The 15,119-nt window shown below is 39.0% G+C and overlaps 1 non-coding gene across 1 annotated transcript; it reads left to right on the top strand.

Annotated features, from left to right (window-relative positions):
- Positions 1–251: 251 nt before the first annotated feature.
- On the top strand, positions 252–334 carry TRNAS-GCU (transfer RNA serine (anticodon GCU)). Its single transcript has one exon. It is a non-coding gene; the product is annotated as a tRNA-Ser (tRNA).
- The last annotated feature ends 14,785 nt before the right edge of the window (positions 335–15,119 follow it).

The raw sequence follows: 15,119 nt of genomic DNA, 5'->3' as shown, positions 1-15,119 counted from the left end.
ATTATTCCTAAGTTATGTTGAAAAATATCAAACAATGTGGTAGAGTCACAATTAACTGACCTACATGAACCCAGAATTAGATACATAAATAGCATATATTTGAAAATTCCAGTTAATATGAAAAAACAGTGTATCCAGTGTTTTATTGTAAATGTTATATGATGTTTGAAAAGCAGAATGCATGTCAGAAACAGAATTGTTATGAATGAGAAAGTTTAAAAAAAGTTTTTATTTCATAAAAAACTTGGATTGACGAGGTGGCCGAGTGGTTAAGGCGTTGGACTGCTAATCCATTGGGGTTTTCCTCACATGGGTTCGACTCCCATCCTCTTCGACATCTGCTTTTACAGTCATCCATCCTTTATGTTAGTAGCCACAGCCTTTGCCTGATAATTATACCAACTTCCTCTGTCATCATGCTCAATTTAAGTTTATTTTTGCCAGCATGGTTGGCCGAGTGGTTAGCGTATCCGCTTTTCAGCCAAAAGGCTGCAGGTTCAAATCCCAACCGGGCATGGGTATATTTGTGATTGTCTGTGGAAATAGTGCGGGAGATGGCGTTGGTGTAGTTGCGGTTAGTTGTAGAGTAGGTGCCCTCCTCTCGATGAGTCTTTGGACTCCCTGGAGGTGTTATGTAATAATAATAATAATAATAAACTTCTCATAAAAATTTTTCATAAACTTCTCTTAAATAAATAAAAATACTGTATACTGTAGGTGACCAAATGGTAGGCCACATACAGTTTCATTTACATGGATTTCACATTAAATTCCTTACTGTTCAGTTTACATGTTTGATATTTCAGTAGTTCAGTTAAACAACTTGTCTCATTCAAATGTTGGGACCCCCCCCCTTCTACTTTGGGAGCAATCAAAATTTCAGTTAGAGAATTAGGACTTCAGAAATGTATGCTAAATTTTTCACAAGGACGCCTATAAAATGTAATTAATGATCTCTAATGCAGATGGTTCTTGAGTTTTTAATGTTGGTTGAAATAGAGTTTCACTTAACCAAAGATCAGTTATTGTGACTGTACTGCATGTTGAAGTGCAATTTCCTAGGATAATCTAAGGAAATGACACTATGCTTAAATAATTTTGAACCAGTATTATTTATTTGGGTGGTGGTGGGGGGATAGTGTTATAATTGCCACACTGTGATCACGAAATGTATATTTTGTGCAGAAGCAACAGCTAAATGCATATCATATATAGTTTCATATATCCTATAAAACAAGAAAATTAAATAGTTTTCTTTTTCAGATTTCAAACATCAAAATAAGTTTACTAATCTCAGAAATAATTACAAAACAAATTGCATCTTTGATATGACACAAGTACCAGTTTTATTTGACAGAATTTCTCCATCCAACAGTGTGATTTAATTTTTAGGCATATATAATCTTTTAAACATATACAGAATTTGTTTTTGTTCAATATCAGCTGCAGAATTAACTGTGATGAACCATGTAGAATCAGAGCATAATTCTTATGTCTGACTCTCCTATTTGGCTTAAAAATTATAAATAATTTTTATTCATTTCATTCAGCAAGGAATGCAATGGATGCATTTTTTTATTTATACACTCCTAATAGGATATTCTATACGATTTTCAAAAAGCGGGATGACATTTTTCTGCTTCAAATTAAATTTACTCAAAAATTACAAAAGACAGTATAAGCACATTATTCATTTTTTTTTTTTAAAGCTACCACATAATGAAAAAAGTGCCATCACAATATCTTGGATTGTTTATGAGGTAAAAGAAAAAAATGGTTTGATGTTAAATCAGGTGTGTAACAAGGGTGAACATTATCTCCATCATTATTTATTATCCATGTGGATCACATTATGAAGGAAAGTGGTATTAAATCTAATATCAAAATTTGTATTGTTAGTCTTAGCTCTTTGCATTATACAAATGATGTTATACTTCTAAATAAATCCACTACAAGTATGAAAATCAGCAATAAAAAGACAAAGATGATGAAAATTGGCAGAAACATTGAGAACATCAACTGTATCCTGATATAGAACAACTAAAACATTTCAGCTACTTAGACACAATTTTTAGTGACAATGGCAAATTAAACATAAAAAAGACAACAGAATTAGTAAAGCTAGTTATGGTAGGAAGTTAGCTGAATAAATTTATATGGAATAAGAAAGAAATTAGTCTAAACACGAAAATTAGCTGTATACAAGACAGTGTTAACTTATTGAACTTTTAACTTATTAAAAGTTCAATAAGTTTGAACTTTTAATGAAAAAACCACTTTTAACTTATTGATCCGAGAGCTGGATTAGAAATTAAACACTTGATCAAAGACTGGAGGCCACAGATATGAGAGTTCTGAGAAAGATTAAGGGAAGGAAATGACAGTATATTAAAAATTAGAATATTACGAAAACTTGATATTGTTAGCATTCAAAAATGTGTTAGTAGAGCTAATCACAGATGGTATTATTATTATTATTACGTGACACCTCCAAAGAGGCCAAGGACTCATCATGAGAGGGCAGGCACTTTACTCCACTCTGCTAAGTGAGTATGGTCATTTAAACAGAATGGGAGAGAAAAGATTAGCAAATCAAGTGTTCTTTGGCAGGAAAAAGACCCAGAGGAAGACCAAGTTGTGGATGGATTGATATAGTAAAAAGTCCCTTCAAAGAGAGAAATATAAGATCTGATAATGTTGGAGTCTTGACAGATAACAGATTGATTTGGAGGAAAATTGCTGATTGGAAGTTAGTAATGGTGTGGGGGGGGGGGGGGGTGGGGGGGGGGGGGGGTGGGGGGGGGGGGGGGTGGGGGGGGGGGGGGGTGGGGGGGGGGGGGGGTGGGGGGGGGGGGGGGTGGGGGGGGGGGGGGGTGGGGGGGGGGGGGGGTGGGGGGGGGGGGGGGTGGGGGGGGGGGGGGGTGGGGGGGGGGGGGGGTGGGGGGGGGGGGGGGTGGGGGGGGGGGGGGGTGGGGGGGGGGGGGGGTGGGGGGGGGGGGGGGTGGGGGGGGGGGGGGGTGGGGGGGGGGGGGGGTGGGGGGGGGGGGGGGTGGGGGGGGGGGGGGGTGGGGGGGGGGGGGGGTGGGGGGGGGGGGGGGTGGGGGGGGGGGGGGGTGGGGGGGGGGGGGGGTGGGGGGGGGGGGGGGTGGGGGGGGGGGGGGGTGGGGGGGGGGGGGGGTGGGGGGGGGGGGGGGTGGGGGGGGGGGGGGGTGGGGGGGGGGGGGGGTGGGGGGGGGGGGGGGTGGGGGGGGGGGGGGGTGACGATCTGTCTCCCTGATGTCCATGTAACATTGGATGAAACATATTGGAGCTTTTGTATAAAATTTTTTTATTTTTTTTATTTTTTTTATTTATTTATTTATTTATTTTTGTTACATGTGCAAGCCGTTAGAGCAGTGTTTTCCAACCTTTTTTGGATTATGTCCCATCTCAATGCCTCAAAGATTTTGATGCCCCCCCCCCCTGGCATAATAGTCGGCCAAGTTCTGAAAAAGTATAATATAAGACGAATGCAACATCATTTTCTAATTGTCCCCCAAAATATTCAATCCCCCCCACCCCATGGGACGTATGCCCCATGTTGGGAAACACTTAGAAGAGATTAGAATTGATTAGATGAGGGAAAGGCATATACTGCAATTTTCTTAGACTTAGCAAAGGCATATGACAAGGTGCCACATGATAAGCTGATATTTAAGTTGCAGCACATGGGTCTGGATGTCAGATTGGTAAACTGGCTTCAGGATTGGCTGTCTGATAGGTATCAGAGAGTTGTGTATGGTGGAGCAGTTTCAAGGAGACGGAGGGTTACAAGTGGGGTCCCACAGGGCTCAATACTAGGACCTATATTGTTTAACCTTTATATCAATGACATTGCCAGTGGATTGCAAGGGGATATTCAGTTGTTTGCAGATGATGCAAAGCTGGGAAGGATTATTATTAATAGTGCAGATGTGGTAGCCCTGAAAGAGGATTTGAATAAGCTAGATAGATGGGCAAAGAATGGGGATGTCAGTTTAATGCAGCAAAATGTAAGGTCTTGAGGTTTGGGAAACAAGGTGGTGAAGGTAACACAGAGGATTGCTGCAAATATGAGAAGGACACTGACCTGCAGAGATAAGAGGGTTATCATTCCGTTGTATAAGTCTCTGTCAGACCACACTTGGACTATTGTTCTCAGATTTGGTCCCCAGGATTTGAAGGGGATAAATTAACTGTGGAAAGGATACAAAGACGGATGACAAAGATTGTTTCAGGACTGTACAAGGATAGTTATGAGGATCGGCTGAGGGAATGTGGACTGCAGAGTTTGGTGGATAGAAGAAGGAGAAGTGATATGATTGAGACTTTTAAACTGTTGAGAGGTGGTTACAGGGTTGACACTGGGGAGTTCTTTCGCTTGGTTGAACAGCGGGAAGGAGTGATCACAAGAGGCCATCCCTGGAAGTTACGAAAGGAAACTGTGAGCAAGAGGGTTAGGAGTGGTTTCTTTGCATGGAGGGTGGCTGAACCATGGAATGCATTGCCTGATGGAGTGATGAGAGCGAGAACGGTCAATGAGTTTAAGGAGTGGTATGATAGACTTTGTGTTTCTTAGGACCTCCCACAATGAGTCTTTTGACTCCATGGAGGCCTGAATAATAATAATAATAGTGATTACCCTTCTCTTGCTCACTAAGCCAAATAGCCTATAAATTTTTTATTTCCACCCTCCACATTTTCCACCCTATTTACAATAATTATATACACAGCTCATTTTAGTGAGCATATAAAATGTTCACTAACATTTTATAGTTTCACTAAAAATGAATTAAATGCAATGCTATTTTGTTTCAACGAATGCTTCAAAATTCAGTAAAAGAATGTCAGTAACAAATGCACAAAATTCCACAATCATGCCGTTACACTAAGGCAGGGATCGGCAACCTTTTCAGACTCGCAAACTACATTCAACTTTTATTTTTAATAATCGGGCCGCAAGCATTTAATTAAAGGGTGAGGGTGAGGATTAGTTTCTTTGCGTGGAGGGTGGTTGAGCCGTGGAATGCATTGCCTTATATACATTGCATTTTATACATTAGTATAAAATGTATAAATGCCATTGTTTCTATACCCAGCATTATCCCTTCTAGATTCCACTGGGCTCAGTGCTACCTGACATCGTCTCCCTTCTTCCAAGTATCCATTCCCACAAGAGGCCACCCCTGCTATCATCCTCCCTGGGACACACTGACTCGTTCAGAACAGCAATCTCTCCAGATGCCTACGTCCTTCCTCATTCAAATGTAAGCGGTCTCTCGCATACAATTCCTCTCTTTCCTCAAATGCACTCCAAGCATCCACATATACCAGTCCTCTCTTGTCTCACATTCTCGCTATTATGCCATTCAATATCACCGCTCTTCTGCTCAGTTCATCATTATCATACCTAGGCAACACACACACACTATTTTTCCTCTCTCTGTCTTCTTCCGTACAGTCTCAAGCAAAAATCTCATATTTCTCACTGCCCGACTTACATTACCACTCAAATCATTTGTTCCTACCATCACAATCATCTCATCCACCCTTTCAGCTCTCTTAATTGCCATAGCCACCCTTTCTATTGTTCCTCCTGGCAAACACTCCTCACACATCCTATCTTGAACACCACGGATCATTGAGTCGCCATACATTAATCCTCTTACCATTCTCTCTCTCCTATTGTTTCCATTCTCTCCTATTCTTTCATTCCCATAGGTCTCTCTCATTCCTGCTCCTCTACTGCTATTCTCTCTTCTAGCATTCCCATACCCCTCTCTCCTACTGTTTCCATTCTCCCCTCTTCTAGCACTCTCGTACATCTCTCTCATTCCCTCTCTCCTACTGTTTCCATTTTCTCCACTTCTAGCACTTCCATATCCCTCTCTCATTCCGTCTCTCCTATTGTTTCCATCCTCTCGTCTTCTAGCATTCCCATATCTCTCTCTCATTCCATCTCTCATAGTGTTTTCATTCTCTCCTCTTCTAACACTTTCATATCTGTCTCTCATTCCATCGCTCCTACAGTTTCCATCCTCTCGTCTGCTAGCATTCCCATACCCCTCTCTCATTCCCTCTCTCATTCCCTCTCTTCTACTGTTTCCATTCTCTCCTCTTCTAACACTCCCAAAATTCTCTCTCTCCCCTACTCTGATTCAGCTTGCATTTATCTCTTCCATTCTCCTAATCTTATCTTTCATACTTCTGCTCTCATTCACAAGACATTCCACCTCCTCTTTCAGCTCAGCTATCTCCCTCTGCAGGTCAGTCACTCCTAATCTAAATTCACTCTCCCAAACAAAACCATCTCCTAAACTTTCACAGTCACTCACGCCTTCCACACTATCAAGTATTATTTTCTCATTCAGACATATATTTTTTTCATTCTCTGCTATCACGCTACTTGTCTTCCTACATTCATTTCCCATTCCTAGAGCAACAAGGTTGGATATTGATAATTCGACACTTATTTCCTCCCGCTGCCTACATTTTGCACACATACGCTCTCCGCTCTCTTTAACAAGCCACATATCTAATTCTCAAGACGCATACATGCTGCAAGTACTGCATGCCACAAAGTCCCTTATTATATTTCTTATAATCGAGTTCTTAAATGGCAGAGGACTTGGCGATACGCCACTTGCAACTGCAGCTGAATCCGCCATCATTCCTTACTGCCGAGTAACGTAATCATCAATTATTCAATTAATAAATTCCGTTAAATAAATAGGAAAAAAGTACAAACAATTACAAGCAAAATAAAACATTTAAGTGCACTAAATAAAATGAAATATAACTAAATACAGTAATGAAAACTTAGCTTCGTTTTGTCTTCCACCGTGATATCACCATGCAACTTAGGAGAATGTTCCATGGAACTGGCAGTAGCATTGGCATGCCTATTTAATAAATCTTACAACAGCACTGGTTCCAAGGGAATGGCAAGAAGATAAAATTGTTGCCTTGCATAATGGTTGTTGATTAGGCTGTGGCTATAAATTATAACCCAATCTGTATATCTGGAGTTGTGGAGAAGGTACTAAAAAGAGAGATTGGTGAGATACGGAAATGGGTTGATAACATCAGTTCTCTGTGGTTATCAGCATTGATTTGTTAAAGGGAAATCATGCTTTACTGACTTACTTATGTACTATAACAAGGTAACAAATGACATCAGGCAGTATCTAACATCAGATGTGCAACTGTTTGCCGATGATGTGAAGATAGGCAGGGCAATCATGGATGCTACTGATATTCAGCAACTCAAAATTATTTGCATAGACTGGAAATTTGAGCCAACAAAAATGGCTATCAGCTTAATGTTAGTAAGTGTAAAGTTATGCACTTTGGCATGATTAGAGTTCCAGCAGCATATTAAGCAAAGGGATTTTGGCATATTGGTGGATAAGAATTTAAAGTTCAAAGATCACATGGCAAAAGTTGCAAATTCAACTCAGAGGATAATTGCAATACTGAAGCGAACCTTGACATGTAAAGATAAAGAAGTCATTCTGCCTCTTTAAGGCTTTGATAAGACCACACCTGGATTACTGTGCACAGATTGGGTATCCTGGGTTCCAAGGGGATAAAGAAGCTGTGGAATGAGTGCAAAGAAGAGTTACAAAGATTATATCCAGATTATGGGATTTAGATAATGAGGACAGATTGCAAGTATATGGACTGCAGACTCTGGTTAACAGGAAAAAGAGGGGGTGATATGATAGAGGTCTATATACTTTTGGATGGGTGTTAGAGGATATCAAGTGATGAAATTTTTCATCATTAAATGGGAGGTGGAGAGAGAACACGGGCATCAATGAAAGTTTGTTCACAGTCGAGAAAGGGGTAAGGGCTAGGTTTTTCTCCCAGAGAGCAGTGAGTGAGTGGAATAATTTGCCCTTAGGGGTAGTGCAGCATCTAGTGTGAATGAATTTAAGGGATGGTATGATTGCTGGTTTGGGTGATTTATAGCCTCCCTCGATGAGTCCTTGACTCCCTGGAGGTCTCAGATAATAATAATAAATACCTTGGACAGGGGAGATGCATATACAGTGGTACTTGGATTTTGCAAAAGCTTTTGATAGACTACCACATGACAAGCTGTTAAATAAATTGAAACAGATGAGATTGGATAACTGACTTCTGAGTTAGATCAGTGACTGGCTGTCAGATAAGTATCAGAAAGTTGTATGTGGGGTGCAGTAACCCGAAAAAGGAAGATCAAGTGTACTGCAGGGATCAATTTTGGGATTGTTGTTGGAAAAAAAATAAAGATATCATTCTGATTAAAGGAATAGAAGAGTAATGTATGCTTTGTGAAAAACAGTGATAGGTTCATTTATCAAAATAGCATATATCAAAACAGTAGCACACTCAGGATTTAATCTTGAGGGGGAGGACCCCCGAGTTGAGTAGATGATTTGTCAACATTGCATCGCATACGACCTATGACTGAGCAATTGCAATGATCGCTAATTCATAAGTAGTAAGAAATAGAAGACACAACACAACATAAAAAAAATGAATTTTAATTAGGAAAAGACTTTTGGAAAATTTTTTTTTCCCTTTTTCTTATGGGGGAGGGGCAGGTCCCTGGGCCTCCCTAGGTGTATCACTGTATCACAATTATCTGAATAACTTCCAAATTAACCAATAGTCTACAAAATAATTACATAAAGGGATGAATTAATCATTACCTCAAGATATTCTTCATTTCATTTGCCAGATCTCCAATGAGAAAACCTGTGATGTACCCAATGTGATACTGAAACATAACAGCAATAAGATAAGAATCTTTATGAAAAGGAATTCTTAATAAATAAAACTAAATAACATTTTTAAAAATTTTAAGTGGACGGACTTTAGGACTATAATCCATAAAATGGGATAATTACAGAATTAAATGGAGAGCATAGCTTTCTCCATCTTTGCAACGAGTTTCACGAGTGTTGCACTACCAGGTGTTGACTTACCCTTGGACTCGCCGAACGTTCTTTGGCATCGAAACTCTTAGATTACAATCTTCGAGTTTCTTATTCGGCTATGAAATGAAACAAAATGGGATTTATTATTCCCTTAAATAATTTAGAAAGTCTATTGTTTTCTAAGAAGGCACAGAGTCGAGAAGTTAATGTAGCAAAGGATCAGAGACTACCTGTGAAGCAGGATAGCACAATTCAACAGATTGTATTGCAGAGGGAAAATGAATATGAGGTTGAAGATGAAATTGTAACAGTACAGGATGATAGAATGCATAAAGGTGAGGATGAGACAGGTAGGAATGGAAATCTGACTCGGGATCAGGGGGAACAGAAGTGGTCAGACAGAAGAGAGAGAAGTGTGGTATAGCTAGAATAGAGAATGTTGGTGCTGGTAGACTGGCCTCCAACACACAGGGATTGTTATGTTTATACACAAATGTAAGAAGTATTCCAAAAGAAAATGTTATAGAGAAGGTACAAGACAATTGGTATCTGATCCACGAAGAGTATAAAATGCAGGCTAGAAAGGTGATGAGCATGGTAAAGAAAGAAAAGGTGCAGTATGAGAGGAGATTGGCTGGTCAGGCCAGGGTTAATTCAATGGAATTTTTCCAATACATAGTAAGCAAGAGGATGAATAATTATGACAGATGAACATTGGTGGATAGTCATGACAGCAAATAAATCTAATTGCTGCAAAGGATATAGTGGAATTATTAAATGAGCACTTTATCAGCATATATCATACTGGTGTAAATGATGCCATGAAATATATATAGAAGAGAGGGAAGTATTAGGAGAATTGAAAGTGAAAGAAACAGAGGTGTATCAGATGTTGGTTGGGATAGATGTGAATAAGGCTGTCGGAATGGATGACATATCAGCATGTATTCTTAAGGAATGTGCACCACAGTTAGTTATGCCTTTGATCTGGTTATTTAATGAAAGTCGCTATGGGTAGGGTTCCTAAGGAGTGGAAAGAAGGCAAAGTAGTACCACTCCACAAGCATGGTTCTAAGACAGATGTCTCCAAATATAGGCCAGTCTGTATAACTGTGGTTGTGGTCAAGGTGTTCGAGAGATTGGTAAGGAATAGAATACAGGATTGGGTTGATGAATATAGCATTCTTTATGATGGTCAGCATGGATTTGTAAAGGGTAGATCATGTTTTTGTGATTTACTTGCATTCTATGATAAGGTGACAAGTGTGTTGGATACGGGAGGATCATATACAGTGATATTCTTAGACTTTGCAAGAGCGTTTGATAGATTACCACATGATAAGTTGGTGTCAAGCTGCAGAGGATGGGTATAGATAGTATAGTGGTTAGATGAATCAAAGATTGGCTCTCTGAATGTTACCAGCAGGTTGTGTATGATAGAGCAGTGTCTCAAAAAAGGAGAATAATAATAATAAATATAAATTATATATATATATGTATAGTACATGGAAGTTTTGTAAGTTGACCCAAGAATACAATTTTTGCATTTTCGTAAGCTCTCAGGTCAGCTTATGAAACTTATGATTTTAAGATTCATGTCCCAGGGTTCTGTTCTTTTGTTTAACTTGTTTGTAAAAGATATATCGCGTGGACTGACTGGGGATCTTCAGTTGTTTGCTGATGATGCAAAGTTGGTAAAAATTATAAGTAGCACTGCTAATGTTTTAGCAGTGCTACTTACTTAGGGAACTTCAGGAAGATTTGAAAAGCTTTCTACTTGGACAAAAAAGTGGGGTTGTAGTTTTAATATCAATAAGTGCAAGATGTTGCATTTTGGAGTGCAGAAATGCAAGGCTGTGTACTAGATTGATGGTGCCGTACTGCAGGAAGAGAATGAGATTAGCGATTCGGGAATGATGGTTAACAACAGACTGAAGTGTAGACGGCATATTGCTAGTGTTGCAAGGCCATTGATTACTTCTTATCATAAAAACACATTGTACTGCTGCTATGGTAAGAAGTACTCTAACGTCAAGGGATAAGGAAGTGTGCCACTTGGAATGCTGGCTATGGAGAGAGGTTGAAGTAATGTGGATTGCAGAATTTGGTGGATAGGAGGAAGAGGGGGTAATATGATAGAGACATTTAACTTAGTGAGAGGGTTTTATCAGATTAATGCAGAGGGGGATTATAAAGTGAGTAGAAGGTGAGAGTGGAAGAACTAGAGGTCATTCCTGGATGTTATGTAAAAGTGTGGTGAAGAGAGGTATGAAGAGATTTTTTACATGGAGAGTTGTCAATGAATGGAGTGCATTACCAGAATGTGTTGTTAATACAAGATATGTTAAGGATTTTAAGATTCTATGTGATAAATTTCTTGGCAGTTGAATTAACCTCCTCCAATTAGTCAGCCGACTCCATAGAGGGTACATGGAGTCAAAAGACTCATGATGAGTCTTTTGACTCCATGGAGGCCTGAATAATAATAATAGATGTTTGGAGTCATTTATAGGTGGTAGAGGAAGTTGTCTGGTAATATTTTGGAGATGGAACATTGTTCTTCCAAACTGTCCATAAATCTTGTTTTTCAAATTATCTGGATTATTGTTTTAATGTGAATCCTCTTCACAAAAAAAAAAAAAAAAGCAGTAAACTTTGCAAGTGGAGGCCACAATTCTGCTTATTGGATGTTTGAAGTGGATAGAGAAAGTTTCATGTTTGGGTGAATTTACTCTTAACCCCACCCACAGAAACTCAAAGAAAATGAAGAATTTCTTGGAGTGGTATGCATGTGAATAATAATAATAATACCACATCAGATAAATTATGTTTAGAATCAAGCAAGCAAGCAAAGATATATATATATATATATATATATATATATATATATAAAACAACAGTGTTATTTTTTTACATATAATCAAGAGTGGCCAGTGATTTTGTTATAATATATCAGTAGTATCTTCCACATATTACTCATTAATCATGCATCACAGAAAGCAGGTATTTTCAAGACACTAGTGCATCTGTTCTGCACATTTCAGACTTTCAGATAAACTCAAAATAAAATCTATATTGGCAACCAAACTAACATTCAATGGATGTTTGAAAATTATCAACCCTCAGCTAGACCTGAATGAGAAATTAAAATAGTATACAACACTGGTTCTTTCTGCCTACTGTGCAAGACAGAGCCTCTGTAGCTCAGTCGGTATAGATGAAGACCTTTGGTCAGAAAGACTTCGGTTCGATTCCTGTCTATGACATGAGGAACCTTAATCTTGTCTCTTTTGACTAAAGATGAGTTAGCCGGTCTAATATGGAGGTAGAGGGTTTTTCTCCTGGAAACTCGAGTTTTTTATCCCTCAGAACATGCAAACTGGTCCCATGAACAACACAGATTTAAAGTAGGAGGGCTCAAACACCCCCCCCACACACACACACACCACCACCAAAAGGGACAGGAGAGAAAGGGGGGGAGGCCCATACGAATAATTAAACTGTGCAGAACCAGTTATCTTCCTTATCCTAACATGGTGTTTACTGAGTTCCTTGCTTCCGTCATCTGTCCTATTTTTAGACAAACTGGTTTGTTCATTCTAAGATCAGAATTGAAGGACACACAAAGATCATACCAGAATCTGACAAAGCTGGCCTCACATCCCAGCACTAGACAAAGAATTCATTGCAAACAAAAACATTTCATAGAAGTTAATTCAAATCTGATTGTCCTTTCTTAAAAAACTTTTAGATATCAATTCAACATATTATCTGGTATTAAAACTTATATGCTGATTGTTATTCATATTTGTATTTGTAAGAGAGGATGATAAGATGCAATATCACAATTTTTGAGACTAATTACCATAAACTGTTGCATAATATTTCCATTATGCAAGTTTTTAGTTTATTGTAAATTATGTATAATTATTATTATTATTATTACATTACATCTCCAGGGAGTCCAAAGACTCATCGAGGAGGGCACCTACTCTACAACTCCACCAACAGCAACTACCTTCATCATCTACGCCAAAGCCATCTACCATCACTAGTATTTTCACAGACAATCACAAACATCCATGCCCACAGCGGGATTCAAATCTTCAGCCTTTTGGCTGGAGAGCGGATAAGCTAACCACTCGGCCAACCAGGCCGGCAAAAAAAGGCCACTTAATCATGTCAAACATCTTGATGAAACGACAACCTTTCTACAATTTTGATCAGATTTTTTGTCAATATCAAAATTCTGACTACTGATCACCATATATTGACATGTAATTATTTATACATAACTCTTCAATTTTTTAAATGTGCTCTTTTTTCCTTTTTCAATTATAATAAATACTAATAATAAATGGTAAAAATTATTGTCAGGTATCAAAAAAAAAAAAATCAGCTAACACCTTTTATTTCCTTATAGGGAGTAGGTGAGGTCTTTTAACCCTATCTAGCTTTTGGAGACTGAGTGGGCAGTTCAATCTCCACCCATACTCAATCAGAGCTAGCTGGCCCAAGACTATCACTAATTATAAGCAGTAACCAACGAAGAGATGGGCAAACATCTCTTTATTAGCTAACCCTAACAGGATATGTTTTTGTCTGAAATATTGTGGGCTCTACAGTCAATTTTCTTGCGTTTATGGGACAAATAACTGAGTTTCCAGGAGAAAAATCTGCTTGCCTGTTCCAGAGATCAACTAACTCGGAAACCAGTCGAAGAAAGCTTCAGAATAAGCTACTCCAGTCTGTGACTAGACTTTTACCGTCCATCTTATGCGGCGTAGCACAGATGATGTAAGCATCACTTTCACTGAGCTACACAGACCTTGAATTCCAGGGAAGAATATTTTTACTAGCATTGGAGAAGCTTGTGAGAACTAGGATCCAAAATTGCGTTGACAATAATGGTAATCATCTTTGATGGACAGCATAGATTTGCTAAAGGGAGGTCATGTTTCAGTAATGTACTTACTTATTACAATAAGGTGACTGTTTCCTTGGACAGAGGAGAGGAATACAAGTAATATACTTAGATTTTGCAAAGGCTTTTATGATAAGTTGATAGTCGAACTAGAGCGCATGGGGCCGGATATTAGATTAGTGCATTGGATTGGAGATTGGCTATCTGATAGGTATAAGCAAGTTGCATATGGGGGAGCAATATCCAGGAAAAGGATCACTAGTGCCTCAGGGGTCTATTTAAGGGTTACTACTGTCTAACTTGCATATTAATGATATTGGCAAAATTTTAGATGAAGATATTCAGTTGTTTGCAGATGATGCAAAGTGGACGAACTATGAAGAGTAGGGAATATGTTGTGGCCTTACAAGAAGACTTGAATAAATTGAGTGATTGGGCATAGGGGAGCAAGTTCAATGTTGCAAAATGTAAGGTTTTAAAATTTGGAAAACAAAGATGGGATGCAGAAGTTACACTTAACTGGTAATTAGTTTATGGAATTAACAACGCATATAAAGTATATTAATTAAAGGTAACTTTAATGAATAACTTCTATATTTCGGCAACGTCACATTGCCATCTTCAGGAACATAAAGATATGGTATATGCACTCAGGAACTAACACAAAGCAAATGAGGAAGAAAGCAAGAAACTAATATTGTTCCTAAAGTCCTAATGGTGCCCTCTTGCAGGCTAATTTGGTAGTCTTGGCAGTTGGGCTGAAGTTCTCATAATGAAAGTCTCCCAAATTTGGGGTAGTTTCATGCACCCAAATTTGTTGAGGTTAGGAACGTTTTTTAGAGCTGCTGAAGATTCTTTGAACAATCTTTCATATTTAAACTTGCTGCGATGAATTATTTTTGTTTTCTTCCAACGAATTTTATGGTGGGTATCTAAGGCATAGTCTGCCAGCCCAGAGCGGCTGTACTGGTGAAACTGGATGTAGTCTTGGTGTTCTGAAATCCTGATATTTGTTGTTCTGCCTGTTTGGCCAAAGTAGGACAATTTGCAGCTGCAAGGGACCTGGTATACACCAGGTAGGTCTAGGGGGAAGTGGTTGGTCTTTGGCAGAGCGTATAAGGGATGCCAACTTTTTATATGGTCTGTAACAGGAAGTAAGGTCATATTTTTTGAGGATATTGGTTATTTTCTCAGAGGTGCCCTGGATGTAGGGGATGGTGATAGACTTGGTGTAATCTTTATTGTGGAGG

The sequence above is a fragment of the Typopeltis vanoorti genome, chromosome 11 (genome assembly GCF_054136105.1).
Source record: "Typopeltis vanoorti isolate ZY-2024b chromosome 11, IOZ_Tvanoo_1.0, whole genome shotgun sequence".
Lineage (NCBI taxonomy): Eukaryota > Metazoa > Arthropoda > Arachnida > Uropygi > Thelyphonidae > Typopeltis > Typopeltis vanoorti.
This window is presented reverse-complemented; position numbering and strand designations above follow the sequence as displayed.